Source organism: Solanum dulcamara, chromosome 8 (genome assembly GCF_947179165.1).
Source record: "Solanum dulcamara chromosome 8, daSolDulc1.2, whole genome shotgun sequence".
NCBI lineage: Eukaryota > Viridiplantae > Streptophyta > Magnoliopsida > Solanales > Solanaceae > Solanum > Solanum dulcamara.
In genome coordinates, this window is record NC_077244.1 from 64,224,608 (window position 1) to 64,241,403 (window position 16,796).

A 16,796-nucleotide genomic window follows, 5' to 3' on the forward strand; every position below is an offset into this window, starting at 1 on the left:
AAATAATTTTTAAAACTTAGATGACCATTTAAGGAATTAACTCCGACATTTGTGGACTCCAATTATCATCTATTGTTATAGTAGTACTGGACAAAAACAGTTTAGCCAGATTGTGACTTCTTTTTCCCAATAATTCTATGCACGTCACTTCAAATTTTTTATCTTTTGGAGCGTATCATCCATTCATCAGAGTAAGTTTCCTTTCCCTTATGGAAGTTTGTGTTTCTAAACGATCGATTCATAGTATGCTATATATAAAGGGTTAATATATGAATAAAGATATTGGGATGATGTTCGAATCATTTCGCTTCACTCATTTTTTTCATACTTTTCCATTTTTAATTTTTTTTTACATTCATTTAAGCATACTCATTTTCACTATCTCAATTTTTGGACGCGGTTTTTTTTTTGATTGATTATAAGTAGTTGTGATGTCGACCTTTCATCCACAAAATTTACACCAATACATATACTCATTTCTACATGTACATTTTATCTGGATTATATTCTTTCTCTCTTTTTAATATTATTATTTAATCTCCAATTCTTCTCACTTAGCTTATATCATCCATTAGTTGCACAAGAAAAAATCTAAAAGATTGACTTATTATTTCATGGGTTTGCATTTACTGATTGTTTTAAAGTTGAATTTGATAGCATCTTCAGTGAGTTTAAATACTCCATTAATTATAAGCTTATTATGCCCTTTTCTGATAAGGCTAGCTGCTTGTTCCTTTAAACCTTTTCACCAAATTCACTATAATTTGGTTCATTCTATGAGGCTTTTTCTATTCCAGATGAGCCAAATTACCTTCAATTCTCCACCCCCTGCTCCTCGTCGGTGGGAAAGAGCTCTTCGGCTTGTCTACGAGAAGTTGACACGTGCAAGGCATGCACAGTTTCGGGAGACGGACGAAGAAAGCTTGCGCGATCTTTCCATGATTGCTCTTTGAAGTAAAGATTTGATTTCCAACGGACGTTCTCGCCGTGAATAATCTGGATTTCCCGTCGGAAATAATTTTCTACGACCACATATTTGGACGAACCAGATTTTGAATTTAAATTCTAAAAATTTAAGTTCTTGTCGCTCAACTGATCGTACTTTGAAGTTATGATTTCGTAGTTTAGTATCTTTTGAAATTTAAGTTAAAAAAATATATTGCGTCAGTTGAATTTGTTGATTATGTATATATAAAATATAAACACTGGCGTTGTGGTACATTTTGAAGCTTCTTTTATTGATACATTCCATTATTTTTTAATCATATCCAATTTCTGCTTCAAAGCTCTTTAGGAACTAGTCCTATCTTTAAATTTGATAAAATTAAATATTCGTTGTTTGTCGTTGAACAATCATAGTTCTAAAATTATGAGTTCAAAATTCATATATATAGTTATGCACCGTGTTAAAAATGTTGCCGTTATGGTACATTTTCCGGCTTTACTTGGGTGATTTACACTTCTGATGGGTTCCGAGTTGCAACCGACTGTCAACCACCATTTATAATATGTGTTATTCAGTCATTTGCATAATTCCATTATCATAAAATTGCTGAATAGATTAGCTTTAAATATGGGGATTATTTTGTTTTAGTTGCTAATTAGAATGCGTTAAAAGTTGCTAACCATCTCTCTTTGGAAAGGAATTTATGGTAGGTAAAGTGCCATCAAATAGTTAGGGCCAATGAGCAACCTGGCCACAGTTTAAAGCAGTAGTCGTGTGAGCGATTGTGGGGAAAAAATAAAAATAAAAACTGAAAATTAAGAAAATCATATGTTATTTTTTTAAAAAAAAAACAAACTTTTAGACAAGATAATTTATTGTTAGTTAAGTTTTAACATTTTAACTAGTAACCTTGATTGCCATAATTACGTAATAGCTTTACTTTAAGGGGAGGATTACAAATAGGACTAGTTACGATTACTCATTCGCATTAAAGTTTAGATAAGACTAGGGATGACAAATCACCCAATAAACCTGTCCAACCTGTTTAATTTAATTCATTTAAACATTGAGTTAATATGCAGTTTAGATTAATTCATAGGAAATTTGATTTAAATATTTATGAAAAATCATATTTTTTATTTAATATGATATGTATAGTCATACATAGGGAAATAAAAATTAGGTACTCAAGCAAATTATAAGAAAACAAATAAAGAATTTTAAACTTATAAAGAATTGAAGCAGATTGAACTATGACTTAGACAAATAATCACTCATTTATTAATTTAATTTATTTTAATATACTTAATTTTAACTCAACCCATTCATTCGATACTGGCGATAAAGAAAACAAAAATTGCAAAAGCATATGGGGATGGCGAAGAAAGGTCCTACAAGTGAAACTAATTAGTTTGATGTGACATTGTCACGTAGCAAGCTGGAGAGCTTTAATTGAGGAGAGAACATCTGGGCAAGGTTTAATGCTCCTATTCCACGCAGGGCAGTATCCATGCGGTTTTATGGATTCACGTGATTTTTACTTTTCTTTCAAAATTATATATAATAATGTTATATTTTAAAAAATAAATCAAATATAGATATGTTAATTCAAAGTATCATACAGTGTGATAATGATTGAGTGTACCTAAGCCTATCAATGGAATCGGAACTAGTACAATCGGACCGGAATCATCCGAAATCGGATCGGGATCGGCCCTGAAAGTGGTGGTTCAGTCCAGAATTAGACCTATACCAGTACCAGACTTACCGATAAATTTTATAGAGGTCATCTCGGCCTGGTACATATCGGGACGGGCTGGACTGATCAGTGGCGGAACCAGAATTTTCATCGAGGGGGTTCAAAAAAATAAGTAAGCACGCTAATAGTATCTACAAATAAGCGGGTCGGATCGGGTCATATATGAATGGGTGGATCAAATATAAGCAACTAAATAAAATTCAACTTTAGCTCAACACTAACAATAAAATAGAGAAAGTATGCGTTTGACATAATATTAAAATCAATATGAGAAAATGTATTTTTAAAATTTTAATTATGGGTTCTATCGCCGTCATTGTTGTATATATATACATTATTCAATTTTTGAAACTAAATAGGGAACACAAAAGATTATACTATCCAAAAAAATATATTAAAATAAGATAAATAATTAAATGAAAGTTTAATAATGAAGATTTTCTTAATTCTTGACTTGTACGTTAAAGGCATATTTTTTCTTAAGTTGTGGTCACTAATCTGTAGTAGAAGGATAAGAGAATACTTCCAAAATCCAATCCTATTTATTTAATCTTACTTATAATCATATTATTCCTTAATCAAATAAAAATTAAATGTTTGACTTAAAATGAGTATGAGAGAATTTTTTTTAATTTTAAATATGAAAACTCAAAAAAGTTATAACTTTTACTTAATTTTATAAAAATAGAAAAAAATTAATGTAAAGTGTAATTCATTTTATGTTGTGCTCTAAAATATTTATGTAAATTAATTAAACACATATAATACAGTTTAATATTACAATATTGGGGTTGGACGTTTTATTTATTAAGCAAATAAAAATGAAAATTGGCTGAAACTAAAATATGAAAAAAAGTGTTGTTACCCAAGCTCGAACCCATGGAGTTAGCTCCAGAATTTGCAATTTCATGAACCCCTTTACCGCTGAACCAAATTTTTGGCTTGTGTTTAGGGGGTTCATTATTAACTATATACTCATACACCAACAAATTGATTCTATACATACGGTGTAATTTTTCGACGAAGGGGGTTCGGATGAACCCCCTAAGCTGTATGTAGGTCCGCCCCTGGGACTGATACCAGACCAAATTTTGGGTTTCAGTATTTTTTTAAGATTTTTTTTTTTAATTAAATTGACTTAATATTTATGATTGAAAAAATTTCAAAATATATAATTTATTTGATATTTCTTTCAAAAGTATAACTTAATAAGTTAGATTTTATTCAAATTTTAAATTTTTAAAGTTTAAAATTGAAACGCTTAAGTATTAAAAGTTCAAATATATAATCTACAAACTATTACTTCCTCTATTTCATATTAACTGAATTTTTAGAGTTTTTTTTATTGTTCAAAATAATTGATTGTTCAAAGTTCAAGAGAAATATTTAAAACTTTTTTCATGTTGTTTAGAGATTGGATCAATGTCGAGAGAAGGAATTATGAGCGTCCTAATTTACCTGCCCAATTTGAATATGATGTAGATAATATTTTTGGTAGATTCTAGTGAAAACAGCATTGATGCATTGGAGGAACAAGCACTACAACTACTTTCGGATCATGTTACCAAATAAATGTTAGAAGATTTATGACGAGAATATTTTCAAGATTACAAATATTACTATGATTATTAGAGGCATAATTAAACACAGAACCCTCCTAGAAGGTGGCTGTGTAAATTAGGTCATCTTCTAATATTTGTAAATTGTAATACAATTATGTATTTCAATTTTCAAATGTTTCAAACTATAAAAGTTTGAAAATTTTAAATTCAAACTCAAGTAACCAAGTTAGTAATAGTTTTTAAATTTTAAATTTGAAAATTTTAAATTCAAACTTAAGTCTTAAGTAAGTAAATTAGTATTCCCTCTATTCCATATTAGTTGAATTTCTAAGATAATGCACACGTATTAAGAAAAATATTCAAGGACAAAATTTGAACCTTGTTTTCCTCTATTACCCTTTTATTTAATCAGCATCATAAATATGATTAAATGTGAAATCATAAATACAAGTAGCCTTTTATTGGAGTATAATTTTATAAGTAGTCGAGTTTATCAATCGATGGAGAAATGCAAGCCTCAATTGTAAGGATAGGCTTAGTGAAACTTCCTAAATAGAAATGTGTATTCAAGGAATGCGTTGGGGACTTCGTTATATCCTACAGGATATTAAACCCAAATCATTTGAGGAACTAGCCACACGTGCTCATGATATGGAGTTGAGCATGTCTGCAAGCAGAAGTGAAGGACCACCTATTTATGAAACTCGCAAGGAAAAAGAAAAAATGGAGGTAAAGAACAGAGGAAAATCGACACCTAAGTTTGAAAATAAGGAGTCGATGAATGTTAATGACGTACCTTTGAAAGTAGCTACAAATCTAAGCAAGAATCAAAGGGTGAAGACCACGACTTTTCAGAATAACGCTGGTAGAAAGCTGACTTTGAAGAAAATGCAGGCAAAAGAGTATCTTTTTTTGGACTCATATGTCCCAACAATTTTTTGAAGAGCTTCTGGCTTTAAAACTCTTTGAGCTATCTGAAATGAAGCGTCTGGATGAGGCTTGGAGGACTAATGATCCAAATTACTATAAATATCACCGTTTGATGGGCCATTCTATTGAAAAATATTTTATCTTTAAGGAAAATATCATGGACTTGACCCATGAAGGAAATATATTGCTTGAAGACGAGAAGGAGAGTTCAAATCAAGTCTCTGTCACTTTTGGTTCACTCGACCCCATAGTTCCTTGCAATTTTATTGAAATACATGATGATGGTGATGTCCTAGCCACATCATCACCAAAAATAATTAAATTTGGTGACTTCAAACCGATAGATGTTAACACATCATCGCTCGTTCCTTTGATGAATGAAGTAATAGGGAAAGATAAACCTCTAGAGGAAAATCAATCTTGCGGTGCTTATATTGATGATGAAGGATGGATTTTAGTGACACAACGAAGAAGTTGTAAAACGAGCTTGCAAAGAGAGCCAAGTAAGTAAATAGGATCATGGTGGATGATGGATCTGGGGTCAATATTCTCCCTATTCGTACTGTGAAGAAACTTGGAATCCCGATAAATAAACTGTCTGAAAGTCGTCTGATGATTCAAGGATTTAACCAAGGGGGCAGAGAGCCATTAGTGCTGTCAAATTAGATATAACGATGGGAGATATGCGTTCGAGTGCATGGGTATATGTTATTGACTCAAAGCCCTCATATAATATCTTGTTAGGAAGGTCATGGATACATGAGAACAAAGTGATACCATCCACCTACCATCAATGTTTCAAATAATTTGAAGAAGGGGTTCAAAAGAAGGTAGTTGCTGATGATGAACCTTTTACTGAGACAAAAACGCACTTTGCTGATGCAAAATTCTACTTAAAAATCATATTTCAAAAGAAGTCAAAGTTGATAATGCGGAACCTGCTGATGTCACAAAAAAGGTTGATGTAGCACCTGATAATGTGAGGGTCATGATTGAAAAGAATAAAACGCTTTCAGATATGAGTAAAGTACCTAAGACAAGTGAGACATCTTCAAGTAAGAGAATGATTCCTATTTCTCAGACAAACAAGGTCAAGATCCACCCTCTGAGTTGCAGAGTAGCAAGTTGACATTTTCTATCAAGCAAATTGATGTAATCAAATCACCTTAAAAATGATAAAAGAATTTGTCAGACAATCGAAGAATGATTCATATGAATCACTTCCTAAAAAGCGTACAAAAAAAGGTTTTGACCCAAATGCATATAAGTTTTGGTGAAAGCAGGATACAATCCCAATTAAGCTTTTAAAGTAGGGAAGCTTCCAAATGAAGTTATTGAAAAGGCAAATCATGGCCTAAATCCAACTCAAAGGATGATGATAGAGAGAGGGTATGTTTTCAAGCAATCGCGTGAAGGCTTTGGTTATAAACAACAGTCGCCAGTTCGAATATTTATAAAAAGGATGAGCATCAACTACATTACCCCTGTGGAAGAACCTATGATGTTCAAAAAGAAGCCTTTTGTGTTTGATTGACTTAGTGGCATGACTCCTAACGTTTCTGCATTTGATTGACTAATCGAATCAACTCCAAAAACTTCAGTGTTTCATCGGTTGGGACCAATGAAGAAGAAATACAAGCACCAAAGAAATTATAAAATAGTGCAAGAACGGGTACATGCTCGAAAGCATAATTCACCCAAGAGTTGTCCCAGTTTGATTCCTTCCAGAATGAGGCGAGAAACAAAACTTGTAATTTCATATGGAGATGTCCTCAGAGCAAGAACTTATACAATAGTTCACACTAGAGAGCGAGATGAAGATGAATAAAGTGTGGGATCATCAAATCACATCATAATTTGTGACAAGGAAAGTACTCCACTATATGAAAAAATTGAGGATGGATTTGTTGATATTCATATATGCCGTCACATATCTTTTAAAGATGGTGATCCTCAAAAAAATGAGGATACTGAAGATGCGTCACCTGAACTCGAGGAAGGGATAAAGAATAGTGTTGATGCATTAAAAGAAGTAAATCTTGGGGTTGATGATGATATAAGGCCTACACATATAAGTGCTTCACTGGATGAAGATGAAGAGAAGAAATATATTACGATGCATATGAAATTTAGGGATGTATTTGCTTGGAGTTACAAAAAGATTCCAGGATTAGACTCTAAAGTTGCAGTTCATCGTCTTGCGGTGAAACGAGGCACTCGTCCTATTAAACAAGCTCAACGTCGCTTTAGACGTAAACTGGTTCCTTTAATCGAAACTGAAGTTAACAAGCTTGTTGAAGCATATTTCATTCGTGAAGTCAAATATCCTACATGGATTTCAAGCATTGTACGTGTAAGAAAAAAGAATGGCCAAATAATAGTTTATGTTGACTTTAGAGATCTTAATAATGCATGCCCTAAGGATGAATTTCCTCTTCCAATCCCTGAGCTTATGATTGATGCCACAACTGGATACGAGATAATTTCTTTCATGAATGGTTCATCTGGATACAATCAAATTCGCATGGCACCAAAGGATGAAGAACTTACTGCATTTCGCACTCCTAAAGGTATATATTGCTACAAAGTAATGCCTTTTCGTTTAAAAAATACTGGGCTATTTATCAATGAGCCATGCAGAATATCTTTGATGACATGCTTCATAAAATCATTGAGTGCTATGTTGATGACTTATTAGTGAAATCAAGGAAGAGTGACAACCACTTGCAAGATTTGAGAATGGTGTTCGAACGACTTCGAAGATACCAACTCAAAATGAACCCTTTAAAATATGCCTTTGGAGTTACTTCGGAAAAGTTTTTTGGTTTTATTGCTCGACATCGAGGAATCGAGATTGACCAAGATAAGATAGATGCTATTTTGAAGATGGGTGAGCCAAAAAATATTCATGAGTTAAAAAGCTCAAAGGGAAAATTAGCATATCTTATGAGGTTTATCTCAAATCTGGCCGGGAGATGTCAACTGTCCAGTCGCCTTATGAAGAAATATGTTCCTTTTGAATGAGACCAAGCTTGTACCAATGCTTTCGAGAACACTAAGTCTTATTTGATGAAGCCTCCAGTACTTGTAGCTACTATACCTGAAAAACCATTGATTTTATACATTGCACCACAAGAAAGGTCAGTAGGAGCACTTCTCGCACAAGAAAATAATGAAGGAAAAGAAAATGCCCAGTATTACTTGAGTAGGATGATGATACAAAACGAGATCAAATATTCACCTATAGACAAGTTATGTCTGGCACTCGTATTCTCGATTCAGAAGATGAAGCATTACTTCCAAACTCATATTGTACAACTTGTCTCTAAAACGAATCATATCAAGTTTGTCATGTCCAAGCCTGTCTTAAGTGATCGACTAGCAAGGTGGTACCTCTAATTTCAACAATTTGAAATTATATATATATCTCAGAAGGCAGTAAAAGGACAAGTGCTAGCAGATTTCTTGGTCAATCATCCAATTTCGAATGATTGTGATTTATCTGATAAATTACCTGATGAAGACGCAATGCTAGTGGAAATTCAGGCACAATGGAAACTAGAATTTGACGGTGTTGTACATCGTGAAGGAGCCGGTGCTGAAGTGGTATTTGTCACTTCCCATGGAAAAGTTTTGCCATACTCCTTCACTCTAACACAACACTGCTCCAATAATGTTGTTAAATATCAAGCACTCTTAATTGCCAGAAAATCTTCGAAGAAGGATAGAAATCCAACGATGAGCCCATCGTTTTCTTTATTATAAAAATATACTTTACAGGCGATCGTTCAATGGAGTTCTTTTACGATGTTTGGGGGCAGATAAATCTACTCAAACTATGCAAGAAACACATTCTGGAGTATGTGGAACGCATCAACCTGGGCCAAAACTTTATTTTTACATAAAAAGGATGAGATATTACTAGCAAACCATGGTGAAAGATTGTCTAGATTACGTCAGAAGATGTAAAGCTTGTCAATTCCATGCGAATTTTATATATCAACCCCCAAAAGTATTGCACCCAACTATTGCCTCATGGCCATTTGAAGCTTGGGGTTTGGATGTTGTTGGACCATTGCCTAAGTCCTCTAGTGGACATTTGTATATCCTGGTTGCGACTGACTACTTCTCAAAATGGGCAGAAGTTGTTTCTCTTAGAGAAGTGAAGAAAGAGAATATTGCTAACTTCATTTGAGTCAATATTATCGATCGTTTTGGTATTCCTCAATACATATTGATAGATAATGGCAATCTATGTGATAACAAGTTAATGACGAAGATATGTGATCTTTTTCGCTTCAAGCAACGCAATTCCTTCATGTATTATGCAGTTGCTAATGGTCTCGCTGAAGCATTTAATAAGACGCTCTACAACTTGTTGAAGAAAGTTATTTCCAAGTCTAAGAGAGATTGGCATGAAAGAATGAAAGAGGCTCTTTGGGCATATAGGACTACGTATCACACACCAACACAAGCGACTCCCTATTCTCTTATTTATAGAGTTGAAGCAGTCCTTCCACTTGAATGTCAAATCCCATCATTGCGTCTTGCCATTCAAGAAGGACTCACTAATGAAGAAAATGCTCGGTTACCCCTTGAAGAATTGAAGGCTCTTGATGAAAAAAGACTAGACGCCCAACAAAGTTTGGAATGTTATCAAGCTCGTCTAGCTCGATCTTTTAATAAGAAGGTTCGTCTTAGATGCTCCAAGTGGGTGATCAAGTTCTTGTTGTAAGAAGGCCTATTATTACTTCTCGTCGGTATGGAAGCAAGTTCTTCGCTAAATGGGATAGACCATATGTGGTACCAGAAGTATACTCAAGTGACGCTTACAAAATGGTTGACTTAGAAGGATTGCGCATTGGCCTCATTAATGGAAAGTTCATAAAGAGATACTATCCTTGAAGAAAAAAAACACGCTCCTTAAGGTACGAGCATTAACTACATGTTACTCCTAGCCCACAAGAGTATAAACTGTGTACGACATCAAAAAAAAATCTGCTAGATTGAAAATATCGAAAGAGGTTGCCTAGGCAAAAGTTAGGACATAAAAAAAATTACTCTTTCAGAACTAAGTTATGACTTGATCATCTTCACTAAGGTACGTAGGTGCTTGGAATTACATTCTGAGTTCAGTCGCATGAGTATCCAAAAAACACATAGCCTCTCTTAACCCTCTTCGCCAAGGTTCGTGGTGCTTAGAGTTACATCCTAAGTTTAGTCTCATAAGTTCAAAAGAAATGGGGCACACTATTATTTGAGCATCACAATGTTCTTGTAGATTGTCATATATAACGTGTGAATTAGAGAAGGTCAATCAAGACAGAATTGAATTGACTTCAAAGAAATATTCATACAAATCCGTAAAGCTATTGGCTATGATTATTGTACACAGTGTAGTTCTATGAATCTTCTTTTCATCTTCTCTACGTTGAGATATGAGTATTTTTAATAAGATCATGCGAATAAGAATCCGTCAACTTTTCTGCATATGAAGTTCATTTTTGAAGTTGTTTAGAACGATCTTGAGGGACTTGAGCTATAAATTTTGGATATGTTTTAGATTAAGAAGTTTGGTTTCTGATAAATTAAGTCTCTCTTGAATTTGGTGCTCTCATACAATGATATATCTCTTGTACTATCAAAACACACAAGGTATCGCAACTCTGAAGAAGAGGAAGTCAAATCTCTAAAGTAAACCATGATTCAATCTGTAAAAAAAGTATTTTATTAGCGCTTAAATTAGTAATTCAATAATCATGGTCATGAATCTCAATAATGAACGATTATATTCTTTGAGCATGAACTATGCCTAATCTAAATGGTGTAAAGTCTTTATCGATCATGGAAAGCCTTTGCTTTAGACAGTGTAAAGTCCTTGGCTCAGACGACGTGATACCTTCAACTCAAAGCATGTAGAGTATTTGTCTTAGACGGTGTAAAATCTTTGACTTGGACTATGGAATGCCTTTGACTCAGATGGTGTAAAGTCTTTGCCATAAATCATATAAAGTTTTTGCCTCAGATGGTGTAAAATATTTGGCTTGGACTAGGGAATGCCTTTGACTCAGATGGTGTAAAGTTTTTGCCACAAATCATATAAAATTTTTACCTCAGACGGTGTAAAATCTTTGACTTGAACTATGTGATGTCTTTAACTTAAACAGTGTAAATTCTTTGCCACAAATCATATAAAGTCTTTACCACAAATCATATAAAGTCTTTGCCTCAGATGGTGTAAAGTCTTTGGCTTGGACTATGTGATGCAATATACTCAGACGGTGTAAAGTCTTTGCCACAAATCATATAAAGTCTTTGCCACAACTCATATAAAGTCTTTGCCTCAGACGGTGTAAAGTCTTTGGCTTGGATTATGTGATGCATTTGATTCAGACGGTGTAAAGTTTTTGCCACAAATTATGTAAAGTCTTTTCTTCGGACAGTGTAAAATTTTTTGTCTAGGACTATGTGATGCCTTTGAGTCAGACGATTTGAAGTCTTTGCCATAAATCATGTAAAGTCTTTGCCTCATACGGTGTAAAGTCTTTGGCTTAGACTATGTGATGCATTTGATTCAACCGGTATAAAGTCTTCGTCAAAGATAATGTAAAATTATTGGCTCAAACAATGCAGCACATTTGAATCCAATAGAATAAAAGTTCACTGTATATGAAGTAATATTTTCACTTGCAAAAAAAATGGCCTAAACAAAAAAACATATCTCGTATCTTGATGAACTCAAAGTGTATGCAAAAAGAAGCATCAAAGTTGTCAATGTTAATGATAAAAATAAATAAAAAGAGAGAGTCTATTTATAGACAAATAGTGATGGTGAGGGAGTCCTTCACCCAAAGCAACTATAATTACTTTTTGGGTTAGGACTCTAGTGGAATGGTACAAATTTATTCTCCCCAAATCATAATTGGTTGTGAAATTGTAAAAATTTGGGCTATCTGTATTCTAAAAGGAGTGTATCCTTTCTGAATTCTAATTGGATTATTATTATTATTATTATTTATTTATTTAGGTTAGCAAATGCCTACCCTTTTTTTTGTTGATCTCTATCCTATTCTAATTGTTCAAATCTAATTAAAAATAATAATAAAATTTTAAAAAAATTGGCCACGTAATCAAATTCCAATTGGAGTCTCATTATTTACTCTAACTATGTCACTCTAATTGGAGGAACGTATTAATTTAATATGTTCATGGTGCATATTAAATTGCATGACATACTATTATCGTTTAGTTAATACTTCAAGCCTAGCCTTGTATAAAATACTCCGACAAGACTTGAAGTAGGGGGTATTTGTAAACATTAGAATTATATTAGATTTAAATTCGTAAATTAATTTAGACTATATTAAATTCAAGAAAATAGTCCAAATGATGTGGAAATCCAAGTCAAATAAATGATCCACTAAAAGCACACCATGTGCCAAAAATATGTGGCAATCCAAGTCAAATTAAATAAGCCACTAAAATCATGCCACGTGTTAAAGTTATGTGACAATCTAAGTCAAATTAAATGAGCCACTAGAATAATGTCACGTGTATATGTGACATGTTCTGACCAATCAAATTAAAGCTCTTCACCAAAGAAATCTGATTGGTCAGTTCAAACCAACCAATCAAATCACACCCTCATACCACTCCCTACAACTATAAATAGGGGTCCTCATTATTCTCAGAGTTTTTTTAAAAAAAAGAACAAGAAGCAAGAAGAGAGCTCGTGGATCAAAGACCACAAATTTTCTACAAAGCTGCAAAGTTCAAGTAATCAAATTCAAGCTCAAGTTCAAGATCAAAAACGAAGGAAAATATCAAGAAGTTCAAGATCAAGTTATTTGTTCATATTTATTATTCGTCATAACCATACAAGTGTTCGTGATGAATAATTCAAATCCAAATTTGAAGACGAAGATTCAAGATCAAGCTATTCAAGCCCTTGACTCTAAATCAAATTCAAGTTCAACATATTCCATATTATTTGAAGAATCAGAGGATTACCATAGAGATTGTAACACACGCTACATTTTGAAATTAAATATTACTCTTTGTTACTCCAATTTTTCGGTCTTGATTATTTATTTTTTTTCGACTCGAAAATTTGTTGTTTACGATTGCAACCTAATATGAAGATACCTCTAGACATTTAACTATTCTGAGCAAGAGTGAGGGCACGGAAACACTGTTCAATTCGACGTAATTCCCTTGCGACGTGAATCATGTAGGGTCTATCATCTCCCTTGTCAGCTGTGCATTTCCTAGTAAGATCCAATTAGTCTTTCAATTGTTGTTGAATCTCCATTCCATGCTCTTCGAAAATAGTAGGATTCACTATATCCATTACATTACCTTTTTTAGTAAACCTATCGACAAAGTTGGTTGGAAGATTTTCAAAATCTCTCATCTCTTCCACACTTGCATAATTCACTATATCCATAGTATTGCCCTCTTCAGTATTGAAGTTCAAATCCATAACAATATCGCCCACTTTCTTTCCGGTTAATAGCTGAAAGAGAAGAATACCATAGCTGTAGACATCAATTTTTTGAGTAATAATACCCTGGTGGATATATTCTGGAGCCAAATATCCGTTTCCGCCGGTAACAATATCTTTTACTACTTCCAATTCTCCTGGAGGAAAAGATATGGACAATGAGTAGTCCAATATTTTTGGCAACGCCGCTATTCTCATCTATTATCACATTGTAAGGCGTTATATCTCTGTTGATGATGGGCGTAGTAAATTCAGTATGGAGGAAAACGATTGCAGAAGCCACATCACGAGCAACTCGTAATCGATTTCCCCAAGATAATAATGATTTTCTATTAATATTACCCTTTTTGAGAGGCGAAATTCATCGGTGACCCCCTAAAATTGACACCAATTTTTACTTAAACATCTCAATTAGGCTTTGTTCATTTTAGACACCTCAAGTAAGACCTGAATGTGTCATTTTGATACTTTGTGCTGACTTGACACATTGCGTGTGTTGCATCCATTTTAAGCGCGTGGAGAACTTTTTAAATTTTTTTTTTTTTTGTTCTTCTTCTTCATTTCTGCCATGTTTGTCTACTTTCAAACATACCAGGAAATTAGAAAAAGGGAGAAAAACAAAAAAAAAGTGACTGAATTTTCTTTTTGTTTTCCTCTAATCTAAAAAAGTAAAACACAGTCCACAAGAACTCACTATTTATCTGCCCTAAAATTTAATTGCGCGTCTGCTACGCCATCCTCACATTAATTTTCACCATTAATGTGAAATACATAAGCTTTCACTTTAAATTATACTTTCGGAACTGAATTATTCACTTTTTTTTTTACTGATTCAAAAACAAAAATGGGCGGCTACAGTGGTGATTCTTCAAAATCTTCAGCTGAATCTGCTACGCCCTCTTTTGTTTCTTTTTGAAATTCGTGATTAATTTTATTGTTTTTACAGACTCAAACAAGAATATGGCTTGAAAAAATTCTGAAAATGAGATTGGATGAACACTTAAATATTTCTGATTTGCTTGCTGACGGGGATCTTCTGTAAGTTTTTCTCTCTTTAGATCATATGGATAGCGTTAGGTGGGTGTTGGAGAAGAAGAAGATTTGTTGGGGTGGAGGAGGGGTAGGGGTTGGGGTGGGTGGGGTTGGAGAAGACGACGGCGGGGTGGGTGGTGTTGGAAGATAGGGTGTGGGGTAGGGGTTAATAGTCGTTAATTTTTATTTTTTTAAAAAATTATTATTTGGATTTTTAAAATGCCACGTGTCATCAAATTATTGGTCATTTTTTTCTATTCAAAAATCATTATTTGATAATTATTTTATATATGCCACGTGTCTTTATTTAATTCGTTGTTTTTGATACCTCAGGCGAGTTCATTACACACACTTAATATATTTTGGTGATTATCAAAAAAGTGTCAAAATGACACATCGGAGCCTTAATTGAGGTGTCAAAAATAAACAAAGTCTAGTTGAGATATCTAAATGAAAGTTGGTGCCAACTTTAGGGCACCGATGGATTTAGCCTTTTTGAAAAGTAGATGGCTAAGAGGTATTCATTCGACATATGCATACACCATCACTGGCTCTTCAAATTCTAGACAACAACCGACGAGTCTCACCTCATTCTTCAGATGACTCATCTGAGCAGTTATCGCTATATCCCGGTGGATATTGTTGAATTCACATCTGTTGAACCTAACTAAAACGGGGCGGTTGTCCAGTGATCCCGTAACTATGGACACATCGAGGAGCTCCATTTTGCTTTTAGAGTGTTTTATTGCATTCTCAATCTCTATGGCAGTGAAGTAGCGGATGGGAATTCTGCAATTTCCATCGCATAAAGCAAGAAACTCCTCTAGCACGGAACTTCCATTCTTTAAATAGCAATCATGCTCTTTCTTCCGCCTTTCTACAGAGGCAGAGGAAAACAGTTTTTTCCTTGTGAGTAGTAGTCCCCTGAAGAAAGGCATCTAATTTTGAATCAGTCTCGATGAATTGGGATTAAATCCAATAACGCATCGATCACTAGTAGTGTAATAATCTATGAAGAATTTGGAAGCTGCTGCCTCTTGCTGGTCTTAATTTGTGCATTCAATTCTACACAAAATAATGACGATTGATTGGGCTCTCTTATGAATTTCCAAGCACTTCCATTGCCATTGTTTACCAAGTTCCATTATGACACCCTAATGTCGTCGCTCCTATCAATTAATTGAAATTTTGGTTTATGTTAAGGAGTTGACTTTTTTTATTACTTTCTCCCTTTCAAAAAAAATATTTTAGTTTGACTTGTGAGGGTAACAAAATAAAAAAAAATAATTAATTTTCTGATGCTAAATTAAAGTTATGTTAAATGTATCAAAATGACTTTTAATCTCGTGACTTTCAACATATCAAAATGAAAACTGAAATTAAAGTTGACCGAAAAGTAGTTATTCTTTTTTAAATAAAATAGGCAACTCTTTTTCAAACAATGGGGATATTATTTATTTATGCTAGGGAGTTGACTCAGTGCCTGGTTTTGGTTAAAGTCAATGAACACAAACCTTTAGGCCTCCAATTTTGGTACTAAGAGCCCGTTAGGATAGACTTAAAAAAAGTAACTTTTATGTATGAAGTGCTTTTAGAACTTTAAAGTGCTGAAAGTTATTTTTATAAATAAGCAGTTGAGTGTTTGGATAAAAGTGATTAAATGAGAAAAAATTGTGTGAATTTTAGGGTTAAAAGAATAAAAAGGGTAGTTTGGAATTTAGTTAAAATATAAAGGATATAAAAGTAATTTCCATGGTCAAAGAAAATGACTTTAAGCACTTAGAAAAAAAAAGTTAGGAATCCTAACTTTTCATTTTTGACTGACTTTAAGAACTTTCTGACTTAAAGTTAGCATTAGACAAACACGTTCAAAAGCTGAAAAGGGGCTTTAAGTTGGTTTTGACCAACTTAAATCCAATCCAAACGGGCTCTAAATATAAATATACTAAGCTAATTTGTCTGTGCTCCGCGCGTCACAAATGATTTCATTGAACTTAAAAAGGTACTCCCTCCGTTCCTATTTACTTTGACAAAAATTTCTAATTTATTTTTCTTTTTTATTTA

General features: G+C 33.5%; 1 pseudogene; it reads right to left on the bottom strand.

Moving 5' to 3' along the window:
* Positions 1-13,352: 13,352 nt before the first annotated feature.
* Positions 13,353-15,942, bottom strand: LOC129900062 (serine/threonine-protein kinase ZRK4-like; annotated as a pseudogene).
* Between the last annotated feature and the right edge of the window lie 854 nt (positions 15,943-16,796).